Source organism: Phasianus colchicus, chromosome 17, assembly GCF_987193195.1.
Source record: "Phasianus colchicus chromosome 17, bPhaCol1.hap1.1, whole genome shotgun sequence".
In the NCBI taxonomy this organism is placed as follows: Eukaryota; Metazoa; Chordata; class Aves; order Galliformes; family Phasianidae; genus Phasianus; species Phasianus colchicus.
This window is the reverse complement of record NC_143452.1, coordinates 12126712-12142497: the sequence shown is the minus strand read 5'-3', so window position 1 is coordinate 12142497 and position 15786 is coordinate 12126712. Positions and strand designations below refer to the sequence as shown.

The following is a 15786-nucleotide window of genomic DNA, read 5'->3' as shown; positions in this document are numbered from 1 at the left end:
GCATGCTCTGTGACTACCACTTGTTCTTCCAAGGGGAGTGATTTCTTCCAGGTAAGTTTGGTGTAGCAGTTTCTGTGCATCACTTGCTTTTAGAACATGGGTGGGTACTGTAGAAACTCACAGATAGTGATAACTGAATTAGGATGTGCTCCTGGCATTCTGTCTCTATGTGTTAGAGTACAATTGGTGAGACCATGGAATTAGAAGATGTTTGAAGAAGTGGAGCAGTTATATGACACAGCACACTGAAAAGGGTTCCCTATAGGGAACTTTCAATCCCAGAAGTAAAAACTGTGTGTGGGGATGTGTATCTCCAGAACTGGACCACATTCCTTTTAGGGCTGTACAGTATTTACAGAAACACTCAAAATGATCTCTTGCACTCAAAACAAAAATAGCTGGAAAGAGATTTGCTGAAAACTAGAGTTGGTTCAGGAAAAGGTTTAGTTAGGGTGATGAATCTGGGCCAAGTAGTTGCATGACAATGCTGAGAAAAAGTTGGAGATTTGCTATTCTTCCTTGAGATTTATTTAAAGACTGAGTCAGGGCAAACACCACAGCTTGAAGTGGTACATGCAGGAGGGAGGCCTGTGCAGGAAAAGCAAGCACTGCACCTGCACGAATCCCACTAGAAGAGCACGCTGAGTTTGCACAGTTATGCCTTCTGTTATTTCCCTAACGCAGCCCTGAGAGATGTTTATCCCTGCTGTTTACAGTATCACTGCCTGAACTGACTGGGGAGCTGGACGGACTCGTTTCCCAGTGGTAAAGCTCAGCCTGACGTGGGATCACACTCTTGTAGTGGGGTGGAGGTGTCTTACTCCCCATTATCACCGTGGCTTCCGTCAGTCTTAACATTCATGTACTTTGTAGTGTTTTAGATAAGACCATGATGATATGAATGTCCTGACTGTGCTTTCTGGGGCCACGTGTACTGCCAGTGTCTGTCCACTGCAGGTTCTAGCGACCACATGAGCTGCTATGGCTCTGCCTTTGCTCTTCCAAGAATGAGTATCTAAAATCTATGATTAGGTCTTGTTTGAATATAGGCTGTTATAATTCTATTAGATGTGAGTAAAACTACAGACTCTTGTTCAGTAGCAGAGATGGGCTTTTTCTGTGCAATGGGAAAATGCTTATAGTTGTCTATAAATACCTTGAAGTAGAAGATTTGATAGAAACCTAATTGTTGAGGAATTAAACTCCTCCAGTGCATTTTCTGGCATAGTTTTACAGTTATGTGCATCGACATCTGTTATTGCTAATTACTCCTTCAAACTTCGTCAATGATCTCTTGCACTTCCTGTAAGAAACGCTGAAAGCTTTTAACAGACAAATTAATTATGTATAGTTTTTGATGCAAATTAGCCCAATTAGTTGTAGCATTGATACCTCCTTCATGTAAAAAAGAAGTAGAGAAAGAAATATGATATACATATTTATAAGTACCTTTTTGACAGATGATGGTAGGTCACGATGAGGAATTCATTTAGGTTTATAGGATGACTATGAAAATGACAAACAGAAGTAAAATTTTTGTGAGATATTGTGTTTACGTCATCACAAAATCCTTGAATGTTTAAAGACAGTGCTTTTGGGGAAAACTGCTACTCTTGCCACCTGACATTCTTTTTCTAATGCACTTCCAAATGAGGGGATTCCCAAGCTGAATTGCTGTAACGTATTGCATGTAATGTATTGCTGTGACCTGAACAATTCATAGCCTGAACAGTTCAGAAATCCCTACCTGCAAGCTCAGCTGCTCTTTCGTATTGGCTAATGAACAGTTAATCATCCCCTCTGATCTGCTCTTCAGGAGCAGAAAAACTCATGCAAGAAGGGTGGACATGCATTGTTTGGAGGTCAGAATGAATGGCAGTGCAGGCACTTCGTAGGGACAAGCTCCTCTTATGGCAGCCTTTGTACTGTACTGAATCCTTCAAATCCTATCTCAGACCTTATCTTTCCTCTCTAAGAAGCTCCCTCTCCTAATAAAACAATTAAAACGTCCTCTGAGGCTCAAGGTTCTCATGCTCAATCATTTCCCCGAAACTTTGCATTTCAACATCCTTCAGTGCAACACATCTGCATGCACTATCTCAGCAATCTTTTTCAAGCAACATACCTGACTTGTAGTGTCACATATAGGAGAATCAGTGTAAAATGATTGTTATTCTTTGGCCCAAATGGCACACAGAACAAAATAGTAGTGAATTGTGCCATGCTAACCTGTAAGGAATGTTATGGAACGAGCATGCTTTTTTTCAGAATTTCATCCAAAATGTATGTTTTTCATTCTACAGTAGACTTAAATTGTTTACTAACAAGAGCTATGACTGTATAAGTAGAGGAGATGTTTGGTTAATCCCTGAAAATATTTAAGTTTATAATCTTAACATTCTTAAAGAAGCACTGTTCTTGTAGTTCTCCAAGTGAGTTTGGTTTGGATGGTGCTCTTCAGTGAACAAATTAATGCAGAATTGAGATTACAGACCAAATCCAAAATATATCACTTGTGCTTTGCTATGAAGGAAGTTAATAGACATGTTTCAGACTCCACTCCTTCACAATGGGATGAAAACTGCTTGCAGGACAGTGTAATCAAACAGTGAGATTTTATCAAACCTGATACCTAGCTGTGATTCTTAAGCCTGATTTCTAAAACTAAGCACAGATGCTCTGAGCTGTCATTAACCAAAATGCACTGATGGACACCAGGAGAAACAGGATGAAAGACAAAAAAAACAGAGGTTTTGTGGATCACTTGCATTACAGCCCTGCTCCTGGCTTTCCAGCATCCATCCCACACCATTTCACATTGAAGGTCTCATGAGTGAGTTATCCTGGCTTGATTTTTCAGACAGTTTGTGGCATTTCAGACACCAAACTGCCTGGCTTCTCAACAAATTCACTTTGTGTCCATGGACTATTCAGCTTCATTTTCTGCTAGGAAGAATATTTGTTGTGCAATCAATATGAGTTTGAGTTGGATTGCTCCATTATAGCTTTCCCCTCTGAACACATGCAACTTATTGACTGGCGCCTATTCCTTTTTTTTTTTTTTTTTAATTTTGTCTTGTTTTGATTGTTTTCTTTGTTGTTTTGTTGTTGTTGTTGCATGAGAGGAAATGGGAATGACAGATTTTCTGTGGTTGTTTTTCGAGAGCAAGCAATTGTCAAGAAGAAGGGTGCGGTGATTGTCACTGCTGGTATGTGTTGGGAACTTAATTCCTCTGCTGACTACCATACCCAGGTATTTCATTAATTCTTACTAGAGCAGATTGTGGAGAGTTACAAAACTGTGACTGCAATATTTGGGCAATGTTAATTCCAGGAAATAGCTGCATTTTTTCCAGTTGGCACCTTCCAGAATGACAGCACTGACCAAGTGCTGCTGTATGAGAGAGGTAAACTTGCAGAATATTTCATTTCAGAGATGAGGTTAGAGAATGATTCATTACTTGTCTGCTATAGAGCTGTCTGAAGACTGCCATCTCTTTTCTTTGAATATGTCAAAAGGAAATACTAATGCTACTCCTTATGAAGTGAGGGCATTGCGAATGTTCCTCTCTTTAGAAATAACAAAAACTCAACTCATCATGATGAATATCGATATTTGCTTTTTCACAGCACTGAGATATGAAATGTTCTAAATTTCAGTTTTGTAGCCATCAAAACTTGGTTGCGATGAACTGAAGTCTACTGTCAAGTATTAGAGGAAGTACTAATTCCAAAAAGAGTTCATGAAGAGAGTGATATGAGTTTAGGATATTGTTCTGCATTTTATTAGATCATCAAGCCTAATAAAATAAAGTAAGCGTAACTGAGTTAGTCACATGTGCCACGGGGTTCTGGGAAGCACCAGTCATGCATGCTTGCGTACCCATTGGGTCTGTGTGAAGTATCTTTGTACAGATTCTGTTGGGTTTTTGTTTTTTTATAAATTGGACAGATAGTGGCTATAATGTTCCCAGTGCTTACACAGCTCTCGCAGGTCTGTGCAGGGATCCTCCTTCTACAGCACCTTTTGCTAACCCTGGGAGTGTGAATGACACAAGCCTGTGAGCAGAGCGAGCTTCAGCCTCTGACCTGTGGCTTGTCCTTGCCCAGGCTCCCTCCTTTTATTCTCTGCTTCTGCAAGGAAGTGAGTGGGCATCCAAGATCTTGAAGTATGGGACTAGGCTCAGATTCCTGGAAGCAGCTGTTTCTGTGTAAGCTTGAAGGAGCATCACACCTTTTGCTGAGCAGATTTCTCAGCACTGAACCTTTAGATGAGAGTTGTGCACCAGGGCAGTCCTATAGCAATTACCACTGATACAGGAACTGCAGCTAAAAGGGCCAGGCAGAGCCAGCTGGAGGGAACAGGGCACACTCCAACAGCAAGCAGGGAAGAAATGGGGCTTGGGGCTCAAGATTTGACCATGGCTGCCTCAGGTAACGAAAGAGAGCCCAAAGTCCTCAAGTCCTAACTGCAGAACCCATGGCTTTTTCTCTCCAGTTGGTTGTTTTTTTCTTGAAATGTTACCTGATGTTTTCCTAATTATTCCAGTCAACCCAGTGGTTATATGAGGAAGCCAATCACAGTGATTTAAACATTTCTACAAAAGACAGATTAGCAGATTAGTAGTTCTTCTGGAAAATATGCTGCTGTGCTTGAAAATGAATCCTGCTCTTAATGTAGGGACAAATGCAAAAACAAGCAGGTCTGTTATTAGTATTTCCTATTTAAAATAGACTTCAATTTCTGATATTAAAATTGCAAATGCTATAAAAATATGGTGAAGTATGTGTTCTAAAGAAACCTCTTGGGGTTTCCTGTAACTAATTATTTACAGTATGAAGATCTGGCATAACAGGTATAGGCATCCTGGCGATTATGTATGAACATAATCATGGCCTGTCAGATGTTTTTAATTAAGCTTTCTCTAGTCTGAGTGCTCTGAATGGTGATGAGCATTAACATCCTTCAGCGGAGCAGTGCACAACCTATGTGCAGACTGTGGTCATGTGCAGTGTTCGGTTTTAGGCTTCAAAGTACAGACTTAGCTTGAACCTGGGTGAGGGGGGGTCTTATATTTGTGCTTTGGTGATTTCTTCTCCCAGCTGCTCTGTCTGCAGCTAAAGAGATCTTTGAGTCCCCTTCTTTGGTGTAGACTAAGCTAGGTATAAGGAGCTTTTCTGCAGCCAGCAACTCGTGATCTCGTGGAGGGATCTAAAAGGCAGCTTGGATACTTTCCCAAAGTACACTCCAATATCAGGTTCTGCAAGGTCAACTATACTGCTGACTCCTATGCCTTGTTCTCAGGACAGCTGCACGAGTATGACTAACACATTACCTGATGTCCATGTAATTGGACAGTAATATTGGAAAGCTGGGAATTTGGTCTGATGAGTACTCCAGGTTGAGGGAAATGATTTTTCTCCTCTATCCATCTGTGGTATGGACATCTGGAGTTGTGTGTCCTGTGCAGAGCTCCCCAGGGCAAGGAAGAGGTAAACCCCAGAGCGGTATGATGGGTTGGCCTCAGGCTGGTCAGGCTCAGGACATCCAGGGAGCCCCTGAGCCTACTGGGGCTGAGCAGCCTCAAGCAGAGAAGGATGAAGGCAGGGAGGAGGACAGGTTGCTGTCGTTGGGTTCTTGATGGATGGTTATAGAGAAAGCAGAGCCTAACCACTTCCCAGAAGGGCAGAGGAAGTAAGAAAGGAAATGGAGACATGCTGCAGCAGGGGAGATTCTAGCCAGGTTGAAGGGAAAAAAACATTCAGTGGGGAGAGATCAACCAGAGCTCCAGAGGGGTGGTGAGATCCCATCCCTGGAGATGTTCAGAGCTGCCTGGAAAAGGCCCTGAGCAAAAAGAAGCAGAGGTCAGCCCTGATCTGAGCATCAGGTGAGATGAGATGGAAGAGATCACCTAGATCTAAAAATCACCTCCAGCCTCATCTGTTCCGTGGCATATCAAATCTCACAAGTGACGTGCTTCCAGTATAGTCCTGGTTTTTACTGTGCTCAGAGCTAAGAGTAGTCTACCAAATTGTTTGGATTTTGCTGTCCCTTCAAGCAATGTATTCGTGTCTGTTTGTGGGAGGAAATACGTGTTTTGGTGTAAGGTGACTGGGGACAGCATCCACAAACCTGCACATAGGTACTCAGAAATGTCTTAGGTCTGCTTAGGGAGAAAGAGGAAATATTTGTAATTTAACTTATAATCAATTGGACTTCACTTTCTATATTATCAGAAATTCTGTCCTAGGGAAGCAAAAGAATTTTGGGAAGGGACTCCAACATCTAGCTAAAAAATCAGTATGTTTAAGAAAAAAAAGTTTAATATCTTCAGAAAACATAAACTTATTAGAGTGGAATTGCTTGCTAAAGGATGTAGTGGAAAGGCTATTTCATCTCTGCAATAATCTGCAGGTAGTTGATCACAGCATTCTTGGTGTAAGGAGAGACACTAAGCAAAAGTGCTCACTGTAGCTAACAGGGTAAGCCAAGGGAGTTGCTTTCCCCTATAGAAATTCCCATTACTCCCAGAGGGTCCACTGATGAAAACTGTAGCAGTGTTTTAAGATTTATACAAAGGAACTCATTCTGCATGGAGGGTGTTATCGATAAAATAATGGACCAAAGGTTAAGGAGCCAATAATTGAATTTATTGATTATAATGAGCAAAGAACAAAGAGGCAATGCAGCGCTGGGCGACAGGGGACTCTGCGTTCCACCAACTGCCGCAAAGTTTTAACCCGTACGCGGTCCTTTTATGCAGTTCATCTTCAGTATTCGCGTCCTCCCCCGCATTCCTATTGTGGCGTACTCTGCGCGTGATCTGGCTGTTGCTAGGGGGTCTTATCTTATCCTGCCTTCTGGTGGTCGTATGGGCCTCATACCCTCTCCTTAACCCCGACTGGTGGTTTCCCTTTTATGGTATGCAAGTTTCCTGCTGTGTGAGGAAACAATTGTTGTTCCTGCATGGCTGCTAACTTGCTGGCTGATTGATACTCAATACAGGGCAAAGGTCATCCTGAGCAAGGCAGGCAAACAAGGGGAAGAGAGATACAGCTCGGGACAAACATTCCTACTTTTTAACAATTTCCCCCCTTTTTCTTTTATCGTTGAATGTTTGTCCAGGCTTGTTTTATTCCTTTCCCCTATATGTTCGATATTTTGAAGCCTGACCCCGTCACATCCCGCCTTCCTCGCCACACCTATTACATTTCTTCTTCCTCATAACTGATCTTGCGCCTTATGTTACAGAATCCGTTGATCCATCGCTTGCCACATGATTCTGGAAAGACAATTCTGGAAACACATAATTATACAAGGCAGAATGGCCGCAATGCAAATTATTACAAGCAATACTAGCGCAATCACTTTAACAACTTTAGCAATCCATCCCCCAAAACTACCAAACACATTCTTAAACCAGTTCCCAATAGGATCATCTTCCACCCGAACCTTTTGCGAATGGTTTTGTAGGTCTTTCAACGCCTTATGGATAGACACACTATGGTCACTGAGGTTGAAACAGTACATCCCTTCCAAATCCTCACATCCATGCTCTTGTGCTAAAAGTAGGAAATCGATGGCCGCCCTATTCTGTAACACAGCATGCCGAATACTGTTTGTGTCTTCTAGCATCGCATTTAACACTAACGTTGTCAGGTTTGCTTGCTTGACTGACCAACACGCTAGTCGTTCAATCTGCTGCGAACTCTTTGCTGCGGCGACCCCAAGATATCTAATTCCTACGGATCCCATGGAAGAGATACATTCAGAGATTTTATCAAACATGCCGTTTGGCTTGCTAGATCGCCGTCATTACGGCAACTGGAATGGTTCGTGGTGTATCCCGCAAAAGCTCCTAACGTATATTGAGGGATGCCCACTAGGCAGGTGCGGAAAGGGGAGGTTGCTGATTGCAGGCTAAGGCAAAAATCCTTCTGCCCCGTCCTGTTTGCCCAGGTGACCCACACATTCCCTGGCTGGGGCAGGAGGTGTGCTCCCTCAGCCCGTGATGCCAAAGCAACAATCATTATACATGTTAGCCATAATAGCCACAGGATAGGCAGTTGATGCCTATCTGGCCTCCCTGATTTGCCCTTCGTCCCACTCCAGGGCTTGGTTTTTACAGAGGTTCAGTTTTTACAGCTTTTCAAGGGTTGGTCAGTTTGCTGTATGTTGAATAATTCCCATATCATGGGCTCATGTGGATTGCTGGCCTGTACCCCTGGAAGTAGAACAGATGCACAGACCAAAATGACTGTCTTTGGGGTCAAGTATCGTCCCTTCACCCGAGGTCCGTCTCTGCCTCGCCTGTCAACTGGGTTGCAGCCAGCTACAGGGGTCTTTATCTTCTCGGCAGCAGAGGACCTACTCGAAGGTGGACTTTTCCCCATCACAGCCTGTTTTATTCACTACTGAATCCCCTGGGGTAATCCAGGCCCTTGTCCACAGAGTGTCTCTGGAGTTTAATCCCGGAGCCTTTTCAACAATCGGCCAACCCTTACAGCCGTGCACCCATTGTATTCGGGGCAAACTTGGTAGGCTGATCTCACTTAGTACCTCTCTTTTATTCGAGAACGCAAACCCCCTTTCCGCACTTGACAACCTTCCACAAAAAATACAAAATTAATGACAAGATTAATGCTATTATAAATCCTATTAAGCACTGTACAGCAAAAGGTAGGTGTTCAAACCATGCCCCGACCATTTAGCTTCTTTAGCAGAACTGAGGTGGCTTCTCCGGAGGGACTATATTAGTCATTCCTTTTTATCTGTTTTACGTTATTGCCTTGGTGGAAATTCCTGTGGTAAAGTAAATTCTCTCAGTTAAATTTCGTTCCTTGTGTTCCACCCAATTTGGAATTGTCCAATTAAGTGCTACTACCCCATAGACTGGCAACCCCCCTGCTCTGGGGAGGGCCGTACATATCCAACAATTTGTTAGGTTAAAATTTTGGGCCACTGCCCGAGTAGCTATTACCTTCCCAGGCTAAAGCAAATCTTATAAGGTTAATTACAATGCATAGTTTATACATTTCTCTTAATTGTTAGTTGGAGGGGTCCTTTCTCCTCGCAATCCACTGTGGTCGGACCGTCTTCTTCAGGCGGTTCCTCGGGCATGCCATGCCTTGTTCTCTGGTTTGATCTTGTGCAGGATCTTCTTGCAACGTGTATGACAAAATATACATATATACACCTATGTACAGAGCCCATATACCAAACAATTACTAATATAAGTATACTTTGCAATGATGTTTTCCACAAGAGATATATAAGCATTTACATCAAATGCCGCACTTAATCAAATTAACATTTCTAACAATTATAAGAGCCCATATTACTGTTTTTGGATTCACAATTTTAAGGGTCCAGCTGGCTTCAGTTCCCATTGTATTTGAGGGATCAAGCCAAGGCCTTGGGCTCTAGTTCCTAGAACCAGTTTCTCTATTTCCTGAAGCTATTCTTGTAGATTTACCACATACTCAGTATTTCACTCCCTACCTGGGTAGAGATAAGGCCTTTTGTAGAGTATTTTGAAAGAATTGACCCCTCTTTGGCTCTAGGTTTCCTAAGGAGAGCCAAAGGCAACAACTGTGGCCAGGATAGTCCAGCTTCCTGGGCCAGTTTTACAACCTGTGATTTAATTCCAATGTATTCCCAATGCTTACTGACCTATTGGACCATCTCTGCAATCAAGTGAGTTCCCTGGTTGAAGGGTATTGCTGCAGGACACCCAAACCTTGGTATAATCTCCTGCAGCAATACCTTGGTTATTTCTTTGGCTTGATTGGTCCTGCAAGGAAATGATTCTGGTCACCCTGAAAAGGGTATTTCTTAGAACCAGCATATACTGAAACCCACCTTTTTCCTGACAGTTCTGAAAAAAATCAATTTACAATTGTTGTCCTAAAAGATTCCCTTTCCCAACAAGCCCCACTTGTACCCTGTTCCTGGTACTAGGACTGTACAGTTACTTTCTGATGTCTGTACCCACATATGTTTTATTATGTTCCCTTAGAACCAATTTCTATAAAATAATAAAGGGCACAATAATGTGTCCATCTGGGTATGCACCCACCTGTCAGTTTGCTCTCTTCCCTTTTAAATCAATAAATTCCTATCCTGTCCATAATACCTTATAGGTTCTGATTAAGGTTCAAATATTTTAAGTTTACCGTCTGGAATTAAAGCCAGTTCACCAATTTCTTTTCCTTCAGCTGCCTGTTTTGCCACCTGATCCACCATCATATTCCTGGTTGCCTGTACAGTGTCTCTCTTCTGATGTCCTTTACAATGTATAATAGCCACGCCGCTCTTTGGGAGATTTTCATCATACTGAGTTTGTTTTCCATGTGTGTAAGAAAACCTCGCTCTTTCCAGATGGTACCATGAGTAGGTACCACCCCAAAAACATATTTAGTTCTTGTCAAGGCAGTTATTTTAGCCTTCTGAGCAGAAGTCCCCACAGGTAATGGTTTTGCTTCAATTACCTTGTCAGTAGCAGTTACTGCATGTCCTGCTTACAGTTTCACAAAGCTGCTTCCGTCCTCAGCATCATCCAGTGGTTCCTCCTGTAGGTCTGAGCAATTGGCATAAACAGTCTCCATGCAGTGCACACTGCTGGCTTGGAGGTAGCTCTGCGTTGGTGTTCTGGGTGTTCAGCAAACTGCTTCCTTCTCTTTGATCAGTTCTGCTTTCTGTTGAGAAGCTTGATAGCCATTTAAGTCAAGAAATTCAGCAAACTCAGTCCACTGTACACAGTCCTCCTTTGTTCCACATACCGTAGACTTTCTTTGGCAAAACAAGGCAGAAAAAGGTGTACTTCAAATCCAGAACGGTAAACCCCACCTACTTATTCCTTAACTTGGTTCAACATTTCTATTAATTGCCCTCAAATCTTGTACCAAATTATAACTCTTGCCATCCAATTTTTCATTTGCAAGATCAGGGTGTTCTATTTGGATTTCTATCCAATTAATAATCCAAAATTCATAAAGTTATCTATTATTTCTTTTATCCTCCTACAGTCTTGTATCCTCAAAGGGCACTGCTTTACCCTGGTTGGGCTGGCTCCTGTCTTTAACTTAACTTTTATTGGGCTGCATTTTGGCTCTGCCAGGCATTTCTGATGCCTGCAATCCTGTGTATACCTGATTTAGGATTTACCTAACTTCTATGGGTACAACATTGCTTTTTCCAGTTTGTGTTAAAGCCAAACTTAAAATTTTCCATTAATTGGTCTTGCTTGATACTTAGCTCCAATTTTCTCTACTGAATTTAATCTCTTTACCTCTTTATTCTGCTTCCCTAGCTGTAATTTAACCAGTGGATCTGCTAGGGTAAACTTCCCAAATTCCCATCCTTCATTTTTGCAACCAGAGGCGGTTCCCTCTTTCTCAGTAATTCACACATTACTTTCATTGCAGTGGGGCGGAGCCCTCCCTGGGCTCTTCCAGCCCCCCCACCCCCCTATCTCTGAGTGGATCCCTGGGTCCTACGCCCTACTCTAGTGCTGCGACAGTAACAGCTGCTGTTATTCCCAATTTCCTTACTATCTCTGTTTCTCAATCAGTTTTTGTTTGTTTGTTTTTCCTCCATATCGCTCACCTCTACATCCCTGTCACACCCTGCTCATCCTTGCCTTCCTCAGCCTGTGTCCTTCCCAAACTTTTCACTTTCCAAACTCTCATCATTACATAAACTACTACCATCATATTTCAGTTTTACCTCCTCCTCTCCAGAGGCTTCCAGTGCTAACACTGGGATTTCGGGTTTCCCAGACCTCTACAGAGGCTATTCTCACTTCCCCCTTCACAAATAACAGCAGTCTCCGTCCCGGCTCTCTCTCTCACACCAAGTACTGCTCGCGGGGGAACGGTGCAGGGGTTGCTCTCACACCAGCAAGGATTAACTCTCTTTCTCTTTAACCCTTTTTCCTCCTCTTTTCCTGCGATTAGCAAGTCATCCACATACTGGATAAGGGTGATTTCTGGAGCTGGTTGATATTCTTGTAAAATCTGTTCTAGGGCTTGTCCGAATAAATTTGGGGATTCGGTAAAGCCCTGTGGTAATACTGTCCACCTCAACTGTTGTTTCCTCCCTGTGTCTGGGTCTTCCCATTCAAAGGCAAAATAATCCCGGCAAGACTCATCTAGAGGGCAGGCTCAGAATGCATCTTTTAAATCAATCACACTATACCATAAATTTTCAGGGCCTAATTTGCTCAACAGGGTGTAAGGATTAGCAACTACAGGGAAGCGAGAAATGGTTCTTTTATTTATTTCTCGCAAGTCATGTACCAGGCGATACGTGCCATTAGGCTTTTTAACCGGCAATATGGGAGTATGGAATGGGGACATACAGGGTTCCAATAACCCTTGCTTTATGAGTCTTTCTATTTCTGGCTTTAGGCCTCTCCTCCCTTCCAGCGAGATGGGATACTGTTTTATTTTTATAGGGATCTCAGGATCCCTGAGCTTAATGGAGAAGGGGGGTATTTCTAGACGCCCTACACTTTCGGTTGTATACCATACTTCAGGGTTAATCCTTTCTTCATGTCTCCGCCCCCGTTCGCCACCCCGCTCGCCGTCCTTTGTTCGCCGGACCTGCAAGATTCCAAAGTCCCGCTCCCCGCAGCCCCTCCCCCTTAGCCACCTTAAGGGCTCCAAGTATCAAACCCCAGTTTTAGGTTCCGTGGCTTTCTGGTTGTTCATGGCATGCTGGCACAGTGCCGAGGTGAGTGAATCCCACCTGCATGAATCTAACACTTGTTGGGAAGAGTCCAGCTCCCTTTTTTTTTTTTTTTTTTTTTTTTTTTCCTTCTAAAAGCGACAGCACCGCGGCGATCTCCTTCCGTGAAGGAGTATTTTTACCGCAGTGCTCTTTACAAATCTGCAAAAGTACCTTAATCATTTCTTTCTTAAATTCCCTAACATCCCCCGAACTTAAAGGTACCGACATAAATCCCATCTGTGGATTGGAACCCCCCATAGGTACTTCTCGCAATGGATATAGATTTTTTTGACGAGCCCTTCTCCTGGTTTAGGGACCCGAGTTAGGGTCTATTTCCTGATTATCTGAATTATCCTGGTTATCTACCTCGGGCTGTGGAGGGGGAGGAGCTGTCGGTGGTGGTGGAATATATGGTGGGGGTCCCATGGGGCTATCCTCCTCCTTCCTAGGTTTCTGTTTCTCAGTCTTTCTGTCTGCCTGGGATAGTTTAAGGATCGGGATTGCTGGTCCCCCTGGGCGTGTAACCCAGACAGCTGCATATTCACCCTCTTCCTGACTAAAGGGTGTCTTAGCATTAACACAAAAGTTTAATTGTTGCTATACCCAATCTTCACTGGACTCAAATTTTGGCCACCGGACATTGGGGCCAATCTCCTTATCTCCCCATACTTTCATGCAATAGTGAATCATCTTAGTCTTCCTCCACATTTCTAACCTGAATGCTAGAGGGGAACGTTTCATGGTCACAGGGTCCTTACTCTTTCCCTGTCCCATCTTCCGGAGTGCCTTCACTCAATCGTGTGTGCGTTTCACTCACTTCCCCTCGTTTGTGGCTCACGCCTTCGCAGGCAATGAGAACCGCACTACTAGAGGGTCCACACTCGCTTGGGTTAGTCCGAGCTACCGGCCCCCTCTCACACACACACCACTCGTCACACTCCGGGAAACCCGACCCCGACCGAACGGAAAACCCTTGCCAAAACGGCAATTACTTACGCATCCTGCGTCTTCGTCCGGACTTTTGTGCACAAAATTTAAGGGGTCGACCGGTCCTTCCTTGCCTCTTTGCTCTTAAATTTCGGATCGTCGGTAGGAGTAAGGCAGGGAATCAGGAGCGGGGCCGCCAGTTCTGGCGGGGCGCCTCCCCAACTCTCAGAATCCAGCCACTATTCCTATCCGAGTCACGGCACCAATTGTTATCGATAAAATAATGGACCAAAGGTTAAGGAGCCAATAATTGAATTTATTGATTATAATGAGCAAAGAACAAAGAGGCAATGCAGCGCTGGGCGACAGGGGACTCTGCGTTCCACCAACTGCCGCAAAGTTTTAACCCGTACGCGGTCCTTTTATGCAGTTCATCTTCAGTATTCGCGTCCTCCCCCGCATTCCTATTGTGGCGTACTCTGCGCGTGATCTGGCTGTTGCTAGGGGGTCTTATCTTATCCTGCCTTCTGGTGGTCGTATGGGCCTCATACCCTCTCCTTAACCCCGACTGGTGGTTTCCCTTTTATGGTATGCAAGTTTCCTGCTGTGTGAGGAAACAATTGTTGTTCCTGCATGGCTGCTAACTTGCTGGCTGATTGATACTCAATACAGGGCAAAGGTCATCCTGAGCAAGGCAGGCAAACAAGGGGAAGAGAGATACAGCTCGGGACAAACATTCCTACTTTTTAACAGAGGGTGCCCAGCTGATTTGCAGTATAGAGCTTTTAACTTCTTTGAATCTTCCTATGGGATCTTAATAGATCCAGATTCACTAAGCTGTACAAATCAGCATACCGAGCTGCACAAGCTGTCCTGCAGCCAGTCCAGTGTGTTCTCTTTGTTTTCATTTTCTCTCTCTCTTTTTTTTTTCTTTTCCTTTTTTGGGGCGGGGAAAAGAGGGCAGAGGGGGTGTTGGAGGAGGTAGTGGCAGTCCTGCTTTTTAAAGAGGAAAACTACTGGCCATCTGCATGTAAAACAGGTTGCTGCTTGCATGAATACCTATGCATGGTCATTTAGGAGTGCTCATGCATTCCCCAGTTTTGTGTACAAAACTGTGTGAATTGCATACAATTTAGGGAGAGGACTGCGATCATAAAGAATTACTATGCAAAGTATAGTGGCTCAGCTTTTGTCAAAAAGTAAGCTATGTAAATAAAGCTAATGCTGGTGAAGATGATGAAATTAAGATTAGCAAGTAATGAGTAAAATGATTTACTTGACTACAAAGAGAAAGCGTATGAGAATCTTATCTGGAAAACAAATGTGAATGCACAGATTCCACTGAAGATGCACCGACTGGTGGCAGCTCCAGATCCGGTCCATTTTATCCCCACAGAGCCCTGAGAGGGCTGCGTTAGCAGGGTGAGCTGTGCAGGCTGCTTACAGCACGTCCTCACGGTTACAATAAAAATTCTCCTGTTACTCAACCGCTTCCTGCAATCATCGTCCGTGACTGTAACAGCTTGAAATCAGTTGAGCAGGCTCCTCTTTCTGTTCATTTGCTTATGATTATAATTGAGGTAAAACCATCGTTTTTAAAAATTAGTTAGCTTTTAAGTTCAGACCCAAAGCTTTCTATTACTCTAATGAAAGAGGAGAGATAAAGTGGTTTGTGTTTTAATCAGTATCAACTTCTTAAGTATCATCTTTTTTTTTTTTTTTTTTAACAAATGTTTGAAAACATAAGTCATGCAAATTCGTGATTATGTGCATAGTGATCTGCAACATCAGTTTTTTTGGAAAATGATTATTTGCATTCATGATAAAGTAAATGCTGTCTGTTATTATATATAGCTGCTATATGGAAATCACAGCGCCTAAACAAACTGCATTATGAAAAACATGTGTTTTAAGAACCTGTTCTCTAAAGATATTTAATTTCCATTTAGAATACCAGCTTTAAAATTAATGACTCTGCTTCAAAACAAAAATTCCCCTTCTCTGAACTTCATCGACTCCTGAAATATCGCTACTTTGTCCCAAGAAAGCACTGTCTTTTTAAATCTCAGCTCTAATTCCTCTTTGATTTTGCATCAACACCTTAATGGGGAAAAAATTTGCCACAA

At 43.1% G+C, this 15786-nt stretch overlaps 1 protein-coding gene and 1 long non-coding RNA gene across 9 annotated transcripts in view; one reads left to right on the top strand and one right to left on the bottom strand.

Annotated features, from left to right (window-relative positions):
- The window catches only part of LOC149915640 (uncharacterized), a 252837-nt gene that overhangs the window by 105648 nt on the left and 131403 nt on the right, over window positions 1–15786 (top strand). The window lies entirely within an intron of this gene.
- On the bottom strand, window positions 6630–14411 carry LOC149915641 (uncharacterized). Its single transcript, XR_016471876.1, has 2 exons — window positions 13730–14411; window positions 6630–10792 (listed from the first exon to the last, which is right to left on the bottom strand). It is a non-coding gene; the product is annotated as an uncharacterized LOC149915641 (long non-coding RNA).